Here is a 20496-nt window from a genome sequence, read left to right on the forward strand (position 1 = left end):
CAGTTATAAATAAACAAAAATGTGTTAATTTTTGAGAATTATTTTCTTTTACTTTAACCTTTATATTTAAAAAACAAAACAAAACAACAATTCGTTACTTGTTAATAGAAAAGTTGTAGCCCTAATGTCCTGGGAAATAAATATTGTTTTGTACAAAATGAAGAAATTCCACTAATTTTCGTGCTGAAATAAATCCATTAATGGAATAACTTTTAATATATACTTACAGAGCATTTCAAACATTCTTGATGTTGGAACACTTTCTTAGTAAACCCATGGAGACCCTACATTCATTCATTCCATATCACCATGAAACTGGTTTATTTTTCCTAACAATTAAAATACAGTTTTCAGAGAAGTTTTGAAAATTACCATGTATGGCATCGCTCCTTAAAAAAACAAAAATAAAACAACAACATAAAACAAAAACAAAACAAAAACAAAAAATGAGAGAGAAAATAATTCATTTCAAAGAACAATTGTGAGGAAGGCTGTATTAACTTTTTAATGAAAGCTTTGCAGGCTGCTTGGGATCTGCCCAACGTTTACTGCTTCTGCACTGAGCAAGACTTGATAACTGCTGAAATTCTTCAAAGATCTTTGAGCAAGCTGCAGGGCCCTGTTCGACTGTAATAAATAGTCTTTTGTAATTCCACACTTACTTAAGTAGAGGCAATTGCTCGGAGCTTGTGCCTTCTCTAAGTTAAATGAACCTCTTCTGATTGCTGCTTTTAGGCCCCTGTTAAGTCATTTGTTCTGCTCTTTTCGTGCACGCCTCTTGTGTTGGCTACATTTCAGCAGTGTCAGCCCTGTGCACCAGCTGGGATCCTGTCACATTTAGGTAATGCTCATCAATGTTTTAATATTCATAAATAATTAACAGAAATTGTTTTTCTCTCTCCTAATAAATAATTTTAAGACATAATGAAACATACTGCAGGAAGAGATGAATTCCATGGGCATTACACTGTATCAGTGCTCTTTAAAAGATTTTCTAGAACACTCCGAATTCATGTCTTGAAGTATAATTTATCCACACTTCCTTAAGTGCTCACAGAATTTGTAATATTAATGAGAAACAGTGATATGGATTACATCTCTTTAAGTTAGTTTCCAGGTATTAAAGGGTGATTTGTTCAAAGTGCTAGTTTCCAAAATCCATACAAATCCTTTAAATTTATTATTATATTTTGTATTTAACAGAACATGGTATTGCATATATATCATAAAATAGATTTGATTTTTTGGTCTTCGTTTCCTTTTTTTTTTTTAACTTTGATTTGTAAGAATGGCAGGTAATAGTTACATGGAATGAAAAAAAAATCTAGGGGAGCCTGGGTGACTCAATCTGTTGTCTTACTCTTGATTTCAGCTCAGGACATGATCTCACAGTTCCTGAGATTGAGCTCCACATCAGGCTCTGTGCTGACAGCACAGAACCTGCTAGAAATTCTCTCTCTCCCTCTTTCTCTGCCCTTTGCCCACTGGTGCACATTTGAGAGTTTACTCTCTCTCCCTTTCTCTCTCAAAATAAATAAATTAATTTAAAAAAATATATATATATATTCTAAAACTAGAAAAATGCTCTCACCTAGAGTGAGAAGTTACATAGGAGAAGGAGACACAGCTTTTTCCCAGCAAAATGTGGGTCCTATAAGCTAAAACAGCAATTACTGGTCAATACCCCAATAGCCCAAGATTAAGAGTTTTAATCTGGTGCCTCTTCTATATATATTAAATGATACATTACTAAAATGACTATCTTATTAAGAGAGAGAAGTTGATGACAAAATAGGCTGCTATGAAACTGGTCCAGGCTTTTATGCAGATTAGTAAATGCAGAGTTATACAGGGAAAAAAATATGAAAAAGGGGTAACAAGAAAAATTAAAACAGTAAGAAGAAAATAATTTTTAGTAAGTTAATGACCCTCTTTCAAATAATGTCTTGGTGTATAAAATACATTTTGGTTATATTGGTATTTGAAAGAGAACAATTATTTGATCTTCACTTTTGCTGTTCTGGGTATAACTGGATACATGTCCTCTGGAAAATGAAGAATGGAGACATGATACACTTATACAGTGAAATGTATTATATTTTAACTGAAATGTTTCCTAAAAGAATACACATACAAGATGGGGCGCCTGGGTGGCTCAGTCGGTTAAGCCTCCGACTTCAGCTCAGGTCACGATCTCGCGGTCCGTGAGTTCGAGCCCCGCATCGGGCTCTGGGCTGATGGCTCAGAGCCTGGAGCCTGCTTCCGATTCTGTGTCTCCCTCTCTCTCTGCCCCTCCCCCATTCATGCTCTGTCTCTCTCTGTCTCAAAAATAAAGGTTAAAAATTAAAAAAAAAAAAAAAAAGAATACACATACAAGAGAAAAGGGTTGGAAGGGAAAGAGAGGCTCAGGAATCACACAGTTAATCATCTTCCACGAAGCCTTCCTATACTTACATTACACCACTGAAAAATTATGACCCTTCAAGGTACTACAAAAATTCTGTGGTGTCACAGCTGACTTGCTCAAGGCTCTTTCAATTAATTCTTCTTTAAAAATTTTCTTTGGTTGGGGCATCTGGGTGGCTCAGTCGGTTAAGGGTCTGACTTCGCTTAGGTCATGATCTCGCGGTTCGTGGGTTCAAGCCTCGTGTCGGGCTGTGTGCTGACAGCTTGGAGCCTGGAGCCTGCTTCGGATTCTGTGTCTCCCTCTCTCTCTCTGCCCTTCCCCCGCTCGCACTCAAGCTCTGTCTCTCTCTTTCTCAAAAATAAATAAACATTGAAAAAAAAATTAAAAATTTTCTTTGGTCATTACATAGGCCTATACCGATATTTTCACCTTATGTTATCTTGTAATATGTGTTTTGTAAAATTTGCTATCAAATGGTTTCAATTTCTATTCTGGGGAGACATCACTTCTTGGGAACCAAGGATTGAATGTACACTGGGTATTTACTTGCCTAGTTCCAGACCACTGCAATTGGTAGCCTCTTGAATCAGAAACATGTAATGGGTAGTCCAGAGGACAGTGACATAAGAGAAGTATAACCCTCAATAGTTGATAATTGAACCCCAGTTATTTATTTATAAAGGAAAGGCAATATTTTCTCTCATTGCCAGTGTAACCTGAGCCACTGACTGCATCTAATGAAATAATCAAAAAAACAAATTTCAATGAAGAAGCAGAAAATGTTGGGCTAAAGAGGTTTCCAGGTAAAGAGATTGGCTTAGAGATGGGGCTTGTATGGTTTACAATTTGTATTTGAATTACACATGATATACTTACACGCCAAATCTACTGACAGACATGGAAGAGATTCATTATTTTAGCTGTGGTATATTCAAGCTACGTTTACTATTATTCTGCAGCTAAAATATGACCCATCCTTAGAATCAGGAAGTCAAAACTTCAAAATTCAACTCCTAAAGGATCTGGTTTGGTGTGTTTGTTTTTATTGGGACTTTCCTCCTTCTGGGTTTGGGAATTTCTAATGAACCTCTGAGGTATCTGTGGTTTAGAGATTGGACCAGTTAAAGTAATAACAAAGAGGGCTCAGTATTTCTTTTCTAAGTGAGCCAAAGCTTTTTAAAATTATCTCCATGGGAAAATATTATGCAGTAAATGGTTGAAAGATTTTTACTTTGAATCAGACATGCCTTTCAAAGCATTACTCCCTTATATTTTTGTACCATTCATTACAATGCCCACTTAAGAACATTTCCTTCTTGGTTTTTAGGAAGTGAACCCTTCTATTAAATCCAGAAACACTCTTGGGTTTGAATTAGCATAATCATTCATAGTTTAATGTTCTCCATCTCACCACCCCAATCCTGATTTCCTCAACCTGTTGCTGTCCGGAATTTCCTGTTTGGGTCTCAGGACTCACTATCTTTACAGACTAACCAGTTTGAATTTCAGAGTTAAGCTTCTTTATATATTCTCCCTCACCAACAACCCTCCAAGCCAACAGCTTCAAACTCTGAAAGCTGATGGCTTTTCTTTATTCAATTCTATTTTTCCATCCCTGTTTCAGTTCAAACTCTTGTCGTTTTTCACCTGCATTGGATTCTATAGTTTTCATCTCAATTTTTCCAGAAATGCAACTTTCTCACCTTTTGATGACTTATCATTTTATAAAGTAAATGAAACATTAACCCTGCCCTCTTTCAAAATTTCATAATTTCAAATCAGTCTTTTCTAAGCTTACTAACTAAATATAAGAAATGAAAGAAAGGTCTAAGAATCTAGTTTTAAGAAGTTTGTATTGGGGCGCCTGGGTGGCTCAGTCGGTTGGGTGGCCGACTTCGGCTCAGGTCATGATCTCGCGGTCCGTGAGTTCGAGCCCCACATCGGGCTCTGTGCTGACAGCTCAGAGCCTGGAGCCTGCTTCGGATTCTGTGTCTCCCTCTCGCTGACCCTCCCCTGTTCATGCTCTGTCTCTCGCTGTCTCAAAAATAAATAAAACGTTAAAAAAAATTAAAAAAAAAAAGAAGTTTGTATTAGAAAACTCTTACGATCTCACATTTGGGAAATTCTGAACTACAATGAGAGATATCAATTGAAATTCATTACGTAATTATTTAAGATTCTTCGTAAGACGGCAACACCCATACCAGCTTTATTATTATTGCTCTCCTTTCAAACTAAAACTCTGAAGATGATTCCTTCGGTCATCTGTCCACAGTGTGCTGCTACATTAGCTGTCTGGAACACTCAATCTCTTCCTTTTCCATGTGAAAACGCTCTTGTATTTATAATCCTTAGAAATCCACGGCTAATAGAATTCTCCCATGAAGCCCTTCCTGAGTCCCTTAGGCGATATTAAGCAGCTTCTTCCTCTGTTCTGATGTACAGAATAGTTGTTCATTCTCTTATTGTTCAGCCTACTGCATTAGGTTGTAATTGCATAATTTGCTTACCAATATGTCTTCGCGCTACATTATAAGCCCCTCAGCGTCTTCAGTGCCTAATGCCATGACAACCTTGTATAAAACTAGCTATGCAATTTGGTTAGTTTTACAGTAAACTATACAATATATTTTGTGGTTATTTCCTTTCAAAGATAAGTTCCATTTAGCTCTTGATGTTAAAATAATAAAATTCAAACCAAAATAACAACCATAATATGTTTAGCAGAGATACCCTTACCTATAAAATTATGTCATTAATTGTCTATAGTAAAGAGAAAAGTAATTTCTACGGTTTAAATTCTGACATCATACTAGGGATAGCATCAGAATCCATTGGTTAAGGGCTCAGTCCCACAAGATTGTCACCCATTTAGATACCAATTGCAAGTAGTAGGTTCCCAGATTACGCAAAATTTCGGTTTGACTTGGCTACAAATCAAAGGTTCCCATGACCTCCTCCTCCCCTTTGATTTATTTGCTAAAATGGCTCACAGCCCTCAGGAAAATACTTACATTTATCAATCCATTAAATAATATAAAGAGATATCCAAGACAAGTCAGGGAGGGTCCCAAGCACAGGAACTTCTCTCCTGGTGGGGTTCGGGTGTGTCACCTCCCGGTACATGGATGCACTTATAGACCTGGAAGTTCTCCACACCCCATACTCTTGGGATTTTTACAGAGGCTTCGTCATGTAGGCATGATCAAGCCTAACTCCATGTTCAGCCCTTCTCCCTTCTCAAGAGCAAGGGTGGCAGGGCTGAAGATTCCAAGCTTCTAACCGTGGCTTGGTCTTTCCACTGACCAGTCCTCATCCAGGAGCCATCCAGAAAACTCACCCAGAGTCACCTCATTAGAACAACAGATGCACTTCTGACCCGGGAAATTACAAGAGATTCAGGAGTCCTGTGTCGGCAACTGATGTCAAAGACCAAGTACTAGAACAAAAAATGCTCCTATTGCTCTATCGCTTAGAAAATTACAAGAGTTTGGGGAACCTGGGTGGCTCAGTTGGTTGAGTGTCTGACTCTTTGTTTTGGCTCAGGTCATGACCTCACTGTTCATGAGATTGAGCCCCATATCTGGTTCTGTGCTAACAGTGGGGAGCCTGCTTGGGATTCTCTCTCTCTCTCCCTCTCTCTCTCTGCCCCTCCCCTTTTTGTAGTCTCTCTCTCTCTCTCTCAAAATAAAGAAATATTACATTAAAAAAAAAAGAGAAAATTACAAGAGTTTTAGGAGCTCTGTGCCAGGAACTGGGGACAGAGACTAATATATATTTTCTGTTATCTCACATATGTAATACGGCTTCGAAAATATATGGAAGGTAAACCACGGGTTTCTAAAAATAATGTTGCAATATGAAAGAGGTTAATATTGATAAGTAGCTATTTTAAAAACTCTTATTGTTCACTTGGAGTTGACTAATGTCTAAAATAAAGAATCATGTAGGTAGGAAATAACAGAAATTAGAGCAAATAAAAGTTTTTTCTTAACTATTTGTCTTTGAAAAGTGCAGCATACTAGCAAACTTATCATAAAAATACTGAGATTCCTGAAGAGGTTCTATATATCTACAACATGATTACATTTTAGACAAAAATAAAATATGTTCCTTAGATTTGCTGAGATGTTCTACAATATTCTTTTCTCTTTAGGTCTTTTGGAGGACCATGCATACTTTCAAAGTTTCTACAGTTTCAGATTCTAGTGAGCCCTATCCAAAGACATCATGCTTTGATATACAAGGCAATGATATTGATAGTTGGTTCTTCATCTAAACATTTGTGTGTGTGTATATGTGTGTGTATTTGTATGTGTGCGTTTTAACCTAATGTTCTTTCTTACACAGATGATATAGTGCTCCTGGAAGGTCTGGTTGTGTTTCACTCTTTATGTGAGACAAATGAAATTCACCTAAATCTGGGGTGTTCTTCTTTTTCTTCATAAATTACACATGAAACATAAAGTACTTGCAAAATTCTTAGATAGGCATTTGGCTATGCACACATTATTTTGAAATACACAATGTTCTTTATTTCTGAAAATATCTGCTTTACAATTTTAGCTATTTTCCTAGGCCTAAACTTAGAAAAATGTATTCCAGAGATAATATAAGTAATCTACATGGAAAGGATAGAATCTTCCCTCCCAGACAGCCAAAAGTTGTTTCAGGAATTCCTCATTTCATATCTCAATATCTTAAAGTTTCTCAATATCTTAAAATTTCCAGAAGCTATATCTTGACTTTGTGAGTCTTAATATCTAAATCCTGATTATTTGTTAAAAGTTGTCCTTTAGGTGTTTTCCTAGTTATATATTTAGAAAAGTTGCTTTGATGGGATTTTAATATCCCAAGTTCCCAACCAATGTAGATTACTTTCAACAATATCCCCTGCATGTTGTCCTAATTGAGTGGTATCCACAAAATAAAGACAATAGAGTACAAGCTTCAAAATTCAAGTCAGTAATCAAAGTAAATAACTAAATATGAACTCTTGGGCAAAATCAGATAATATCTCATACAACTTTTTAGTTCAGACAAGGCCATTTTAGTATAGACTGATTCAAAGATTAAGAGGGACAATTGTTCAATGTGGCTAATGGAAATATGGTGGTGGGAAAAGGATTATGGAGCAAAGTCAAGCCCAGGTGAATGAAGAACCAAGTTTAGATTATAACTAAGCTAACCACATTGTGAGTTTTTGCTTGTTTGTTTCTTTTAAAGGGCTGCTGAGGTAATAGGTCTGTTCTGACTCACAGTCACTCAGGGGTACAGCTGCTACATTGCAGCACAGGACAGATGGAACTGCTCTGGACCTTGGTGGCACCCTCTGTCGAGCCTGTAACACAGAGCTTGCTGCTTTCTAATTTACTGCAGGAGTGGAGAGGTACAACTTAAATACATTGTGAGTACAGGAGAGGACTGACATTTATGCTGGTTCCACTTTACACATAATGGTAAGAAATATAATCAAAAAGATTACCCTCTTGAGCTATTTGGTTTATGTGCTCAATCAAGACAGAAATGGGGAGAAAATTATGTTATATAATTTTCATATATCATATAGTTTTATAGTTTATAGTTTTATATTTATTTATAGTTTTTATATTTATTTATAATTTTATATTTATTATCATAATACACAAAATATATACTAGAGTTATAGTAAACAAGACAAAATATATACTGGCCTTAAATAAATTAAACTTTTTTGTTGGCAAACTAACTGTAGACAGACAGAAAAGTCACTAATAGAAATACACTATATTTTGAGTGAGGTAGATATCTTTGTCAAAAGTCATTGAATTTTACACTTATAATTAATATGATTCACTATATATAAATGTTGCTTCAATTTAAAAAGAGGCAAAAATAGAATTTTTTACTCAGATCTTACAATGTCACTGTATTAACCATCTCTTCTTATTTTCTGTGTTCCTGATGCTCTGGCATCTGAAGCCTTGCTGACTGGGATAGACTGCCTCTCCCAAGGCCAGACAATTCCTAGGAATAGCAAAGACTGACCAAGGAGGGTGTTTTTCATAGGCAAACTAATAAATCCAGAGCCTTCTTTATCTAGATTTATACCCCAGGAGGCAATATGTCTCTGCCATAATCATCCCACGGCCAGGTACCAGACAGCTAGGGAGTCCCTATACCTCGAAGTCCACTGAAATTGTTCAAACTAGCCAATCGTAGGTCTACTTATCTTGCCTCGCCTTCCCCACAGAAACCACAATAAAGGCTCTTGCCCATGCTTTCCGCCTGCTCCTTCCCCCTCCTGACCGACCCAGCCATTTCTCTGTGTGACCCTCTATGGTGTGGCATTCTCCCCTTCCCCTGAGAAGTGTGAGGAACAAACTATCTACTTCATAACAATCATCTCCTACCTGGTCTCTCAGTCTGACTATACCTGAATAATAATAAACACGATATTTTCAGAAAATTATAGTAGTGGAATATTGTCTAGAAGTTATTTGAAGCAAGTAAAAGACCTCTTCTTGACAGCACTATGAGCTATCTAAGGAAATACCTGGCATGCACACCGTCTTGTTGTAATTTTGTTTTTGTGTCACTCCAACAAATCCAGAGATTTCCATGATGCACTGTCTTTGATGTCCAACCAACTAAGGTTTAAAACCAGCCTACAGTAGTTTTAATAGTACAGAGTTTTAACATTTTATGCTATTTAAGGAAGAGATCCTTCTGTACTTAGAGGCTTGCTATCTGCTGGGCTCCTGGGTCTCTGCTCATCAGCTCCATGGTTTTAGCCACATCACATCATTAGACACTAGACACTAACTCATAAGCTAATGCTCACCTGGACCTACTCCTACGTGGCATACTTGAGGCCCAAGGTAAACCCTTTTGTTCTGTTTACTGGATCCCTCCTTTATACAAGTAAGAAAAGAAAAGAAAAAGGAGAACATGATCCCTTGTTGTGTCAGTCCAGAATTATTCAAGGGTTCACTTTTAAACCATTGTTGTGTAGGGTCAGTTGGGGTCTCTGTCACAAGTAATAAATAGCTAACTTTAATTGAGGCACCAATATTTGAAACACAGACACACACACACACACACACGCATGCATTCATGAATTTGTTGAATTCAAGCGTGGCCCTATAATACCTTACTTTCACTTACAAACATTCTTGGGTGAGTGAGAAATTGATTTACTCCTGAAGGAATGACAACTGTCCTTATAAGTATCACATGCATGAGTGAGCAACCATTATTTCTCACTGTTGTATGAATCATGAATTTTTATAGTGCATTATTCCTCCATAAATGTACACCATAGAAGTATATGTTATATCTAGATATTATCGATTCTGTGTGTGGAAGCAGAAAAAAATGTTGAGAAATTCTGCTTGGTGTATGGCTTATGAAGGCCGGGCCCCTATGGCTTGCATATGTCCAGCGATTCTACCCTGAGTGCAGCAGAGACTAACTGAAGCAGGGAGGGAAGTCCTCTTTAGGAATCATGGAGTTGATCTCTTCCTTTAGGGAGGTAAAAGCCCAAACCTCCCATACCAGAAAATCTGCAAAGGCTGGTCCAACATTCAAAATCAGATTTTCAAAATTAATTCAGACCTATCCAATTTACTTACATACAGAAATACTCATTGGATTGAAAAAAAGGGGGGGGGAGGGACCAAGGGAGTATTCCAGGAAGGAAGATTTTTGGTGAGTAACTATATAGAATATTTGATTACCATAAAATCATCTTCCTGAGCAGCCCTACTATTTTTTTAATGTTTATTTTTGAGAGAGAGGAAGAGAGTGCAGGTGGAGAGGGGCAGAGAGAGATCTGAAGCAGAGGATCTGAAGTAGGCTCAGGGCTGACAGCAGAGAGCCAGATGAGGGGTTCCATCTCACCAACCATGAGATCATGACCTGAACCAAAGTTGGATGCTTGCTTAACTGACTAAGCTACCCAGGTGCCCCTGAGCAGACCTACTTCTATATTACCTTGATGCTAGTGACTTATTTATGATATATTTATACTGTTGAAGGAAAAATAGTCTTTATTTGTTAATTTGAAAGAAATCACCTGAAACATTTTTTTTAAATTTTTTTTTCTACATTTATTTATTTTTGAGAAACAGAGAGAGACAGCATGAGCAGGAGAGGGGCAGAGAGAGACGGAGACACAGAATCAGAATCAGAAGCAGGCTCCAGGCTCTGTGCTGTCAGCACAGAGCCCGACGTGGGGCTTGAACCCACGAACCGTGAGATCATGACCTGAGCGGAAGTCAGACGCTTAACCAACTGAGCCACCCAGGCGCCCCATCACCTGAAAATTTTTAAGTAAAATAGGAAAGAGTCAAATGCATTTGACAATTACATGAATCCTCATATGCACTCCACATCTCTTCAAATTATGCATCCCAAACCCATTATCTAATTTCAATTAAAATTTAACAAATTAAGTAGTAAAAAAGAGGTTGTGTTTATTAATTTTTTGTAGTCTAGCTGTCTGAAGGATGCAGGTGGGAAGTATGCTAATTCGGGTACGTTTGCATATTTATACAAACAAAATCCACACCAGCAGAGACTTACAGATTTCTAAAAGCAATCATGCCTGAAAAATTTCTATTTGGGTGTAACATTTGCATTGTTCATGCTTGCATTTAGTAATACTTCCCAAACTCTTTTTGCCCCAAATTCCCTTTCTCTACCTCATATCACTTGATTAAGAAATGCAAACATTTAATTGCAATAAATAACATTTTATTCCCCACAAACAGATTCTAAAAAAATATAAGCAGAAAACAAAGGGGAAATTGCAGAGGCAGACTACCTGCTGCTTAATTTCCACAATGCCTGTGGTTTGACCTCTTTAGCTCCAGGAACAAGATTAATTTATCTAAAGAATTTTTGTCAAATACCTTTTGAGCTAGCATAAGTTTTGGAAGAATTCTAATTCTCAAGTCCATCCAAATAAGGAAAATGCATCAATACATATTTTTGCAATTATGTAAACTCCACATGAATGACCTTAGAATTTTAAGGACTACAGCAAATTAATTTTCACATGCAACATAAAAATTGTAGCTTATTCAAAAAAAAAAAAAGATTTAAGTTGTTCCATTTTTGGACTGCATAAGTAAAGCTAAAAAGAAAATTATGTGGATACCAAAATAGTAATACTTGTTGAGTCTTTGGCTTTCGTTTTAATGTGTGTAGTTAGTTTCCTGCATTTCCAATTCCCAATAGCTAACAGTCTTTAGTCTACACAGAGCAAGAGTTCTTAGACAGAGCTGTGTAAACTTCAGTTTGCACAGGAAGACGGTATATTTTACCTAAAGTGTGGAAAAATTCTAAACATTCATTCCCCAGCTTGTGAACTAAACTCAAGTCATTTTGTGTTGTTTTATTTGTGAAAAACTAAATTCAACATAAAGACTCTTAAATTAGAATTTCTATCAAAAAAAAAAAAAGCTTCAACAAAGGCAGTGATAATTTCATCATTTACTTATTAGGGGGTTAAAAGTATCTTAAAACTGATGTATGGCAATGGTTGCATCAGTCAGAAGAGTTTCTAAATATTATTGAATTGTACACTTGAAATGGGCAAATTTCATGAGACATAAAACACACTCTAATAAAGTCACATATATATAAAAGAATAGGTATATATATATATATATATATACATATATACATATATATGAATAATAGTAGTATACATCGTTACTGATATTGAGAAGTGGTTACACTAATTGTATGGCTTTGAATAACTTTAAACATTTTTCTACTATGTTCCAAATATTATTTTTTTCTAATTTTCAGGCTTGTTTGTTGAAAAAAAAAGGACACATCTGTGTGAAACCATTATATAGGCATTATTACTTGTTACAGACTTGGTCTGTCAGATTCCTTCTGGAATTGAAAAAACAATAAGCCAGGAATCATTACTATTCACATTGCTCAGTCTGTGGTTTAACTTTAGAAACATGCTTTTCAAGTTAAATTTCCTTCAAAATGCACCTAGCTAGAAAAAAATAAGGGAAAAATGCTAGAGGCAAAGCAAACTTGAGGTTTGGGATGTCTGGCAGTCCATTCTCCAAACACAACTGGGTTTTTCTATCCCAGTTACAATCTAAGGGGCTCACAGTTGGTTTTCATACATGGATTTATGGATCTATGTATCTATCTTACTTTCCTGGATGGTTAACGTGTGGTACTTTCATTTTTTTGTTAACCTTGGGAATAAATGACTGTCAATTTGATTTGAGGCTATAATGGTTCGGTTTAATACTCTGAAAGGGGATCCTGAAACAAGAGTTCTGTAAGACCAGATATTGGGTCCTACACAATGTATAAAATTTGCAAATGAGTACATGTGGAATGAATATTCCACTACGTTTGTGTTCCATGCTAAGCATCCAAATGCATAGCCAATTACACATAATCAATATAATGCCCGTGTTCTTCTCATTTATGAATTAGAAAAAAAAAATGTAGGGGCGCCTGGGTGGCTCAGTCGGTTAAGTGGCTGACTTCGGCTCAGGTCATGATCTCTCGGTCCGTGAGTTCGAGCCCCACGTCGGGCTCTGTGCTGACAGCTCAGAGCCTGGAGCCTGTTTCAGATTCTGTGTCTCCCTCTCTCTGACCCTCCCCCATTCATGCCTTGTCTCTCTCTGTCTCAAAAATAAATAAACGTTAAAAAAATTAAAAAAAAGAAAAAAAAATGTATACAAACACATTGGTAAGTTCTTTTGGTAATTCACCACTAGCTTCTAGTGAAATGGTGGATCATGAAATCAGACCAGAAAAAAATCAACCCAAAGAAAACAAGTGTGAACAACAGCAAACCTATGTCTTTGTTCTAAAACCTATATCAATTAAGCTTTGTAATAAGAGACGTGACTACAAAAACTACAGACGCAAAAGGCAAATTTAGAGAAAAATTTTCCAACACATTCCATGAAGTCAGCAGGGTTTCACAAGAAAACAATCAAGCGATTGTAGGAAGAAAACATGCAACCAAAGAATTTATTCAGTTAACATCTATAATTCAACAAAATAACATATGTTCAAAGTCACTTTTTGAAGATAAATGAAAAGGTCCTTATGGACTACAAATTGCTAACTACCAATGTTCATTTAAGGAAAAGGCGAGTAATATTGATGACTAACTATCCCAAGAGTGCCAGTTGCAAAACCAGCTTCTGAATACTTAGTGTTGACTTCAGTGGTATGTTTGAAACCTTAAATCAACACATGTTTAAACCAAATATAGGTGGAAGATATGTAATATAGATGAAGCTATTTATATTTTTAATTATCAAAATGAATATAAAATTATAAAAAACTATGATGAGTCCAAATATTTTATGAGATTTGAACACAAATTCTTTCAACTACATGAATCATCAGAAATCCAATGCCAGTGAAAAATTATAGACCCATAGTTGATATTTACAAAAAGAACACTGATGAAATATAAAATCTGAATGCAATAATCTTTTTTTAAAATTTTTTTTAACATTTATTTACTTTTGAGGGTCAGAGAGAGACAGAGCACAAGCGGGGGGCGGGGAGGGGGCAGAGATAGAGAGGGAGACACAGAATCCAAAGAAGGTCCCAGGCTCTGAGCTGTCAGCATAGAGCTCAATGCAGGACTTGAACCCACAAACCGTGAGATCATGACCTGAGCTGATATCGGACATTTAACCAACTGAGCCACCTAGGCACCCCATTGAATGCAATAATCTTAAAAGTTCTACACAGAAACACGTATTTATATGTATGCACTATGTAATATATTTAAAATATATAACATATCAACTATCACAAATATATATGTACCATTGATATAGGTATCTTATCTGCAGTTTTGCTTTCCATGGTTTCAGTTACCTGTGGTCACCCATAGTTCAGTGACAGATGATCCTCCTGACTTATCATTAGAACGTCAGTAATACCCTAATGCTATGTCACAAGACCTATGTCATTTACCTCACTTCCTCTCACGACATAGGCATTTTATCATCTCACATCATCATCATAAGAAAGGTGAGTACAGGGGCTCCTGGGTGTCTCAGTCAGTTAAGCGTCAGACTCTTGATTTTGGCTTAGGTCATGATTTCCTGGTTTGCAAGTTTGAGCCCCATGTCAGGGTCTGAGCTGACAGCATGGAGCCTGCTTGGGATTTTCTCTCTCTGCCCCAGCCTTGATATCAATCTCTCTCTCTTTCAAAATAAATAAACTTAAAAACAAACAAAAAGAGTGGGGAGTACAGTACAAAAAGGAATTTTGAGAGAGAGAAAGATAGGAAAAGACACATTCACATATTTTTTATTATGTTATAATTGTTCAATTTTATTTTTAGTTATTGTTAATCTCTTTCTGCCTAATAATAAATTAAACTTTAGCACAGGTATGTATGCATTGGAAAAAATAGTATATATAGGGTTTGTTATGGTCTGTGGCTTCAGGCATCCCCTGGGGGTTTGGAATGTATTTCCCACAGATAAAGGGGCATTATTGTATACATTTACATGTATATCCACATATATATGTATATTATGTATATATACATATACATTTATATGTATATGTGGATATACATGTATATCATATATATATACATTTCTTATGTAATGCTCAATTGCTGATCAATTTTTTATGTTAAACTCACACATTCTTTTATTTAATTCTAAAAGCTATTTTAAAAAATGAGAATTATTTTTTCTGATTCCACAAAAAGGAAACCTTGAATTAAAAATATTAAGAAACAAGGGGTGCCTAGGTGGCTCAGTCAGTTAAGCATCTGACTTTGGTTCAGGTCATGAGCTTGTGGTTCGTGACTTCGAGCCCCACATTAGGCTCTGTGCTGACAGCTCAGACATTAGGAATTTTTAGCTTGCTTCAGATTCTGTGTCTCCCTCTCTCTCTGCCCCTCCTCCATTCGCGCTCTTTCTCTCTCTCTAAAATAAATAAACAACAACAAAAAACTATTAAGAAACTCAGCTAAAACAACAGTTAGCAAATGGTGGTACTCCTCTTATTTTCACATACTTCTCTAATTTGAACCCCTCCATTCATACCTACCAATATCCTTTGCAATATAAATAATGAGATAATTTCTGCTTCTATTTTACAGAAGAGAAAAAAAAATGGTCATTTTTTTAAAGAAAAACAGTTAATAACTACCATTAACCCCATATTCTTCTTTCCTACTACTCTGAATAAGACTAAAGAAGTATTGTAGTTCTCCGGAAAGACACTTAAGACAATATAATTTGTATTTCATTTAATAAAGCAATAATCCTAACTAGTCTTAAAGCTCTCCTTATTATTGTTCTCAGGCACTTTCTAAATTAATAATGTAAAGAATATCTCTTTAAATGTTCCCTTTTGTGTATCTTTGACTAATTCCTTGGTAAAAAATATCAGAGTAAATAGCATAAAATTATTTCTTTCCCAAAGAATTTGTGTATCTGTTACATGCCAGGCACTGTGGAAGGTACAATGGTTTAAACAATGTAAAAAGCAGATGGAGTCTGCCTTTATAGAGATTGAAAACACTCTCATCACTAGAGTTGGATTTCTTTACAAATTACTGATACCCCATGTTCCCTTAAATGCATATGGAACTTATTTACCTCAGTTAAACACTAACTGGTTTGAAGTACTCCAACCCATCCAGGATACCTAATGTGTATTTTGTTGGTGTCCGAATAATATCCCTTTGGAATTTACAAACGTAGGGTAACTTTTCTATTTCAAGCTGCCAGCACTTACTCTACTTGGGAGGGCTTCCTCTGAGCATCAGAGTCAGTTCTGCCAAACACTTGAGGCTGGAAGTTTTAAGAATTAGTACTCCTTCAATTACATCTCATCCTTGGAACAGCTTTCAGTCAAGGACTGACAGGGAGTTAATGTGTAAATACCCAAGCTTCCTCTTCATTTGGAAGGGATAACTCTAAAGCAAATGTGCTACACCAGCTCTTAAGGCTCAGCAGCAGACTTAATTTCTGGTTTCCTAAAGGGTAACCTGACCAATACCTCACCTTCTGGTGGTTTCCTTCATTCCCTATTTCATTTTAATACTCCCCTGTGTCTCCTGGGATAATCTCCCCAATAAAAAACTTGAATTAAAATTCTATCTCAACATCTACTGGAAAAATACAAACTAAGACACCTTGAGTCTATGAAGATTATCTGGGATACTGATGACAGCCAAGTCTGTCTAGAGCTCTATTTAGATTTTCAAGACACTTAAGCAATTTATGTCTGCTCTAGTTAATAGCCAACTCTGTCATTAGGAATTTTTAGTCTCCACTGGGTCTGAGCTTAGGAAAACCAAACACAAAAAACATAGCAAGTTAACAATTACACAGAGCTAACACGCACATGCATATATTCCTACTACAGCATTATCAATGTCTCCAACTCACTCTTGATGTTGTAAATTGTAATACAGATGATAATATTGGGAATTGAGTAACATGACTAGGGTTGTTATAGTGGGATGAGACTGTTTGTGATACTATATGGAAGATTTGTGGCATCACTTGTGTTCAATGAGGTCTCTCTTTCTGTCTACTCTAAGTAGGGGTGACTCTTCTGACACAAATGGTTACTTTTTAATAATTTTTATCTGGTTCTCCTATGCTCAGAATGCAGCATCCTCAGGTTCGAGAAGCAGAGGTGTTTCATTACTTGTCCATTCTTGGGGATTCGCAAGCAAATACCAAAATATATCATGACAATGGGCCCTCAACAAGAAGCAGGCATCTCAATGCATACCAGACCCATAGAATTTTTTTAAGTGGAAAACAGAGAACAGAGTTCCACTGATCTGTTGAAACTTGCCTTCCTATTCTTTGATGACATTGCTGGAATATCTCATACTTTTCTGTTATTTTCAACTATTACTACCCAATATATCCTAGTATAACATGGCAATTTTCCGGGTTTGAGAGATAATGGTTGGCATTTTTATTCCTTCTTCCTCTCTTCTGGTCTTGTGGTGCTGTGAAGAGGTTATGCATAAATGAAAAAGCTCACACTTACTGTGTACCCAACTGCACTGTATTTGTTGAGTTCCACTGTTTTCTTGGCTGATATCTGCTTTTAGAATTGTGTGCTGGCTATCTGTAGCTACTCATGACCTTTTTCAGAAGATTTTGTAGGTCTCCATACTGTGTGGGCCCATTTTGAGCCATTTAAAACATCTGCAAGATATATTTGGCCCTGACTTTTAAATTTTTCTTTTCAATGTGGTATACTTACTGCATTTTTGTACTATTTTGTGATCTTAGTTGCCAATTCCCAAGCAATAAAAAAATAACTACACATTTTAGCTTTTAGTTTGGAAACTCATTTTTAACAGATTTTTCTATTGTCCTAATAACCTCTTGATATTTATTATATATAGTACTATATATAGTACCTATATCATAATAATTGGACCAAATGACTCCATCTTATCTTAGAGTAAAACTCTTGTACCTAGGATGAATAAAGCCATGTAATTACACCTTCATCATACTACAGGTCTCAAAGTTTTACATAGTGAAATTTAATTCTATTTTGGGGTAACATGTTATAGAAGCTCACAAATAAAAGGCTGGAATTGGATTGAAAGTGAGCTAAAATAGATCTCTGAATAAATCCTTCTTGTCAATTCACATGGTGAGTGAAAATTAGAGTCCAGTAGGAATCAGAAAAGAAGGCAGATAAGCAAGTCGCTTCTGGGAGAGATTCCTTCATAGCAAGGTGATGACATCTTGGTATCCTACTGTCTAACAGACTTCACCGAAAGAGACACCTGTCATGTAGGAATTGAAATGAGTGGGCTTACCAAGAGATCTTCTGTTTCTTGCTTCCTCCATTCCCACATTGCCATTTCATAACAATTACTCCCAAAGTATTGTTTTATGAGGGAAGGCAGATGTTAGAAAGAGATGTGAAATACATATAGGCTTATGTAGATAGCCTACATGAAATGAGGAAGAAACTATATGCTTGTAGTAAGTTTTTATCTTGCCTAAGAATCAGTTTAAAAAATAGTTTTGAAGAAGTTATAAATGAACAATACAATTTCTTTAAAAGCAAACATCAAAGGAGATGAGAAAAAAGCCCAATTTATGTCTTAGAAGGTCAATATTTACATAGTATTCATCTGTAAGTCTTTATTCTTGCAAAGATTTGAAATTAATAAAAATTCATTTCAAGAAAAAAATATGAATATTATACAGCATGGATTCTACTTGTGCCAAACGAATCAAATTAGAAAGATACAAGAATAAAAACAAGACAAACAAATAAAACAAAACAGGAACCGACTCATAAATACAGAGAACATACTGATACTTGCCAGAGAGGAGGGGGGTGGGGAGATGGGTGAAAAGGTGAGGGGGATTAAGAATTACAAACTTATAGTTATAAAATAAATAAGACGTGGGGACACAGAACACAGCACAGGGAATACAGTCAATAATATTAATATAATAATAATAACTTTGTGTGGTGACAGATGGTAACTAGACTTACCAAAGTGAGTATTTCATAATGTACATAAATGTCAATCACTACGTTGTACACCTGAAACTAATATAACATTGTATGTTAACTATACTTCAATGAAAAAAAAAAAAGAATTGAAACCACCTTGATGGAGTAAAAGGACTACAAAAACAAAGTGATAAAATATTTGGGAGGACCACATATTTTCTTAATCAAGATACATCTGTTTGATCAAATCACTTTTTTCATGCAGCAGTTCTATACAGATACACCCTGGGTTCTTTTTGTGGTTTAAACTGATTTTCTGAATACTTCCCTTTAAAATATATTGCCAGTGCAAAGTGAGATAACATACCTTTTGGTAAGAGTCAGATGTTAAGTTTTTCTATTTGTTTTATTTATGATTTAAGGTAACTGTCTCATTCATCAAGAATAATGCAAACCACAGTCTTCAGGAGACAGAGACTAAGCCGTTCAAATGAATGACTATAAAGTGAATAGCTTGTGTGCCAAAGGATGATTCATTTGATTTAAAACACATTTGTAGAACACATTTTGGAACTGCGCACACTTGCTAATTTTTTCTTTCATGATTTCCCTTCTCTTTCGTAGGTTGGCAATCAAACCCAACATTTAGACGGTGCCAGGTTTGAAGAAGTGGTTAGGAGCATACCTAGACATGGCACATAGGCCAATGAAGCAGCTTTTTGCATTAGAAAAAAATAGGAAGTCTGCGCTCGGTATTAACAAAAGCCACTCTATGGTTTGGGTTTTTTTTTATTTTAAAAATATGTTTGGGAATACAGAAGCCTGAGCTGAAGCATGGGGGTGACCAGGAACTGCCAGAAATAGTTGATGTGCTCCATCATACTATAGAGCCATTCAAGTCCAAAACTATACCTGAGGCATCTTCAAGCTTTAGGTCATAACCTGTGAAACTGAGAGTTGTCTTAGGGTCTTCTCCTGATATATCCTGTTATCTTATCTGCAGAGTCCACAGGGGTTGACTGATTCTAAACACTTCACATGGATCAGTCTTTCATTCCAAGGCAGTCAAATGTCAATCCCAATTTGATTTGAATTTCTCAAGCCAGGTTGATCATTAGTTATGAAGAAATTTGCAGTAACATTTTCTTCTCTGCTTCTCTGTGCCATAAGGTTCTAGATTTTTGGAACTGAACAAAGCTTTCAGATAATTTCCTAAGCTAAAAGTGAATCACAGAGAATTGCCTTGTAGAAACAATGGACTTGATACTAAAGCCCAGTAACTCTTTAAATGTTGATTTTTTTATTTTTTTTTTTTAATTTTTTTTTCAACGTTTTTTATTTATTTTTGGGACAGAGAGAGACAGAGCATGAATGGGGGAGGGGCAGAGAGAGAGGGAGACACAGAATCGGAAACAGGCTCCAGGCTCCGAGCCATCAGCCCAGAGCCTGACGCGGGGCTCGAACTCACGGACCGCGAGATCGTGACCTGGCTGAAGTCGGACGCTTAACCGACTACGCCACCCAGGTGCCCCATAAATGTTGATTTTTTAGAAACTATGTTTCTTTTCAGCATCAGTGATCAAAGTTGACCAGGATACAAAAAATTTCTATGA

The 20496-nt window shown here is 36.2% G+C and overlaps 1 protein-coding gene and 1 non-coding gene across 4 annotated transcripts in view; both read right to left on the reverse strand.

The window, feature by feature from the left end:
• Positions 1 to 20496, reverse strand: part of EPHA3 (EPH receptor A3) — a 360460-nt gene that overhangs the window by 81253 nt on the left and 258711 nt on the right. The gene's annotated exons all lie outside the window — the stretch shown is intronic.
• Positions 10612 to 10696, reverse strand: TRNAG-UCC (transfer RNA glycine (anticodon UCC)). Its single transcript has one exon. It is a non-coding gene; the product is annotated as a tRNA-Gly (tRNA).

Source organism: Neofelis nebulosa, chromosome 5 (assembly GCF_028018385.1).
Source record: "Neofelis nebulosa isolate mNeoNeb1 chromosome 5, mNeoNeb1.pri, whole genome shotgun sequence".
Classification (NCBI taxonomy): domain Eukaryota; kingdom Metazoa; phylum Chordata; class Mammalia; order Carnivora; family Felidae; genus Neofelis; species Neofelis nebulosa.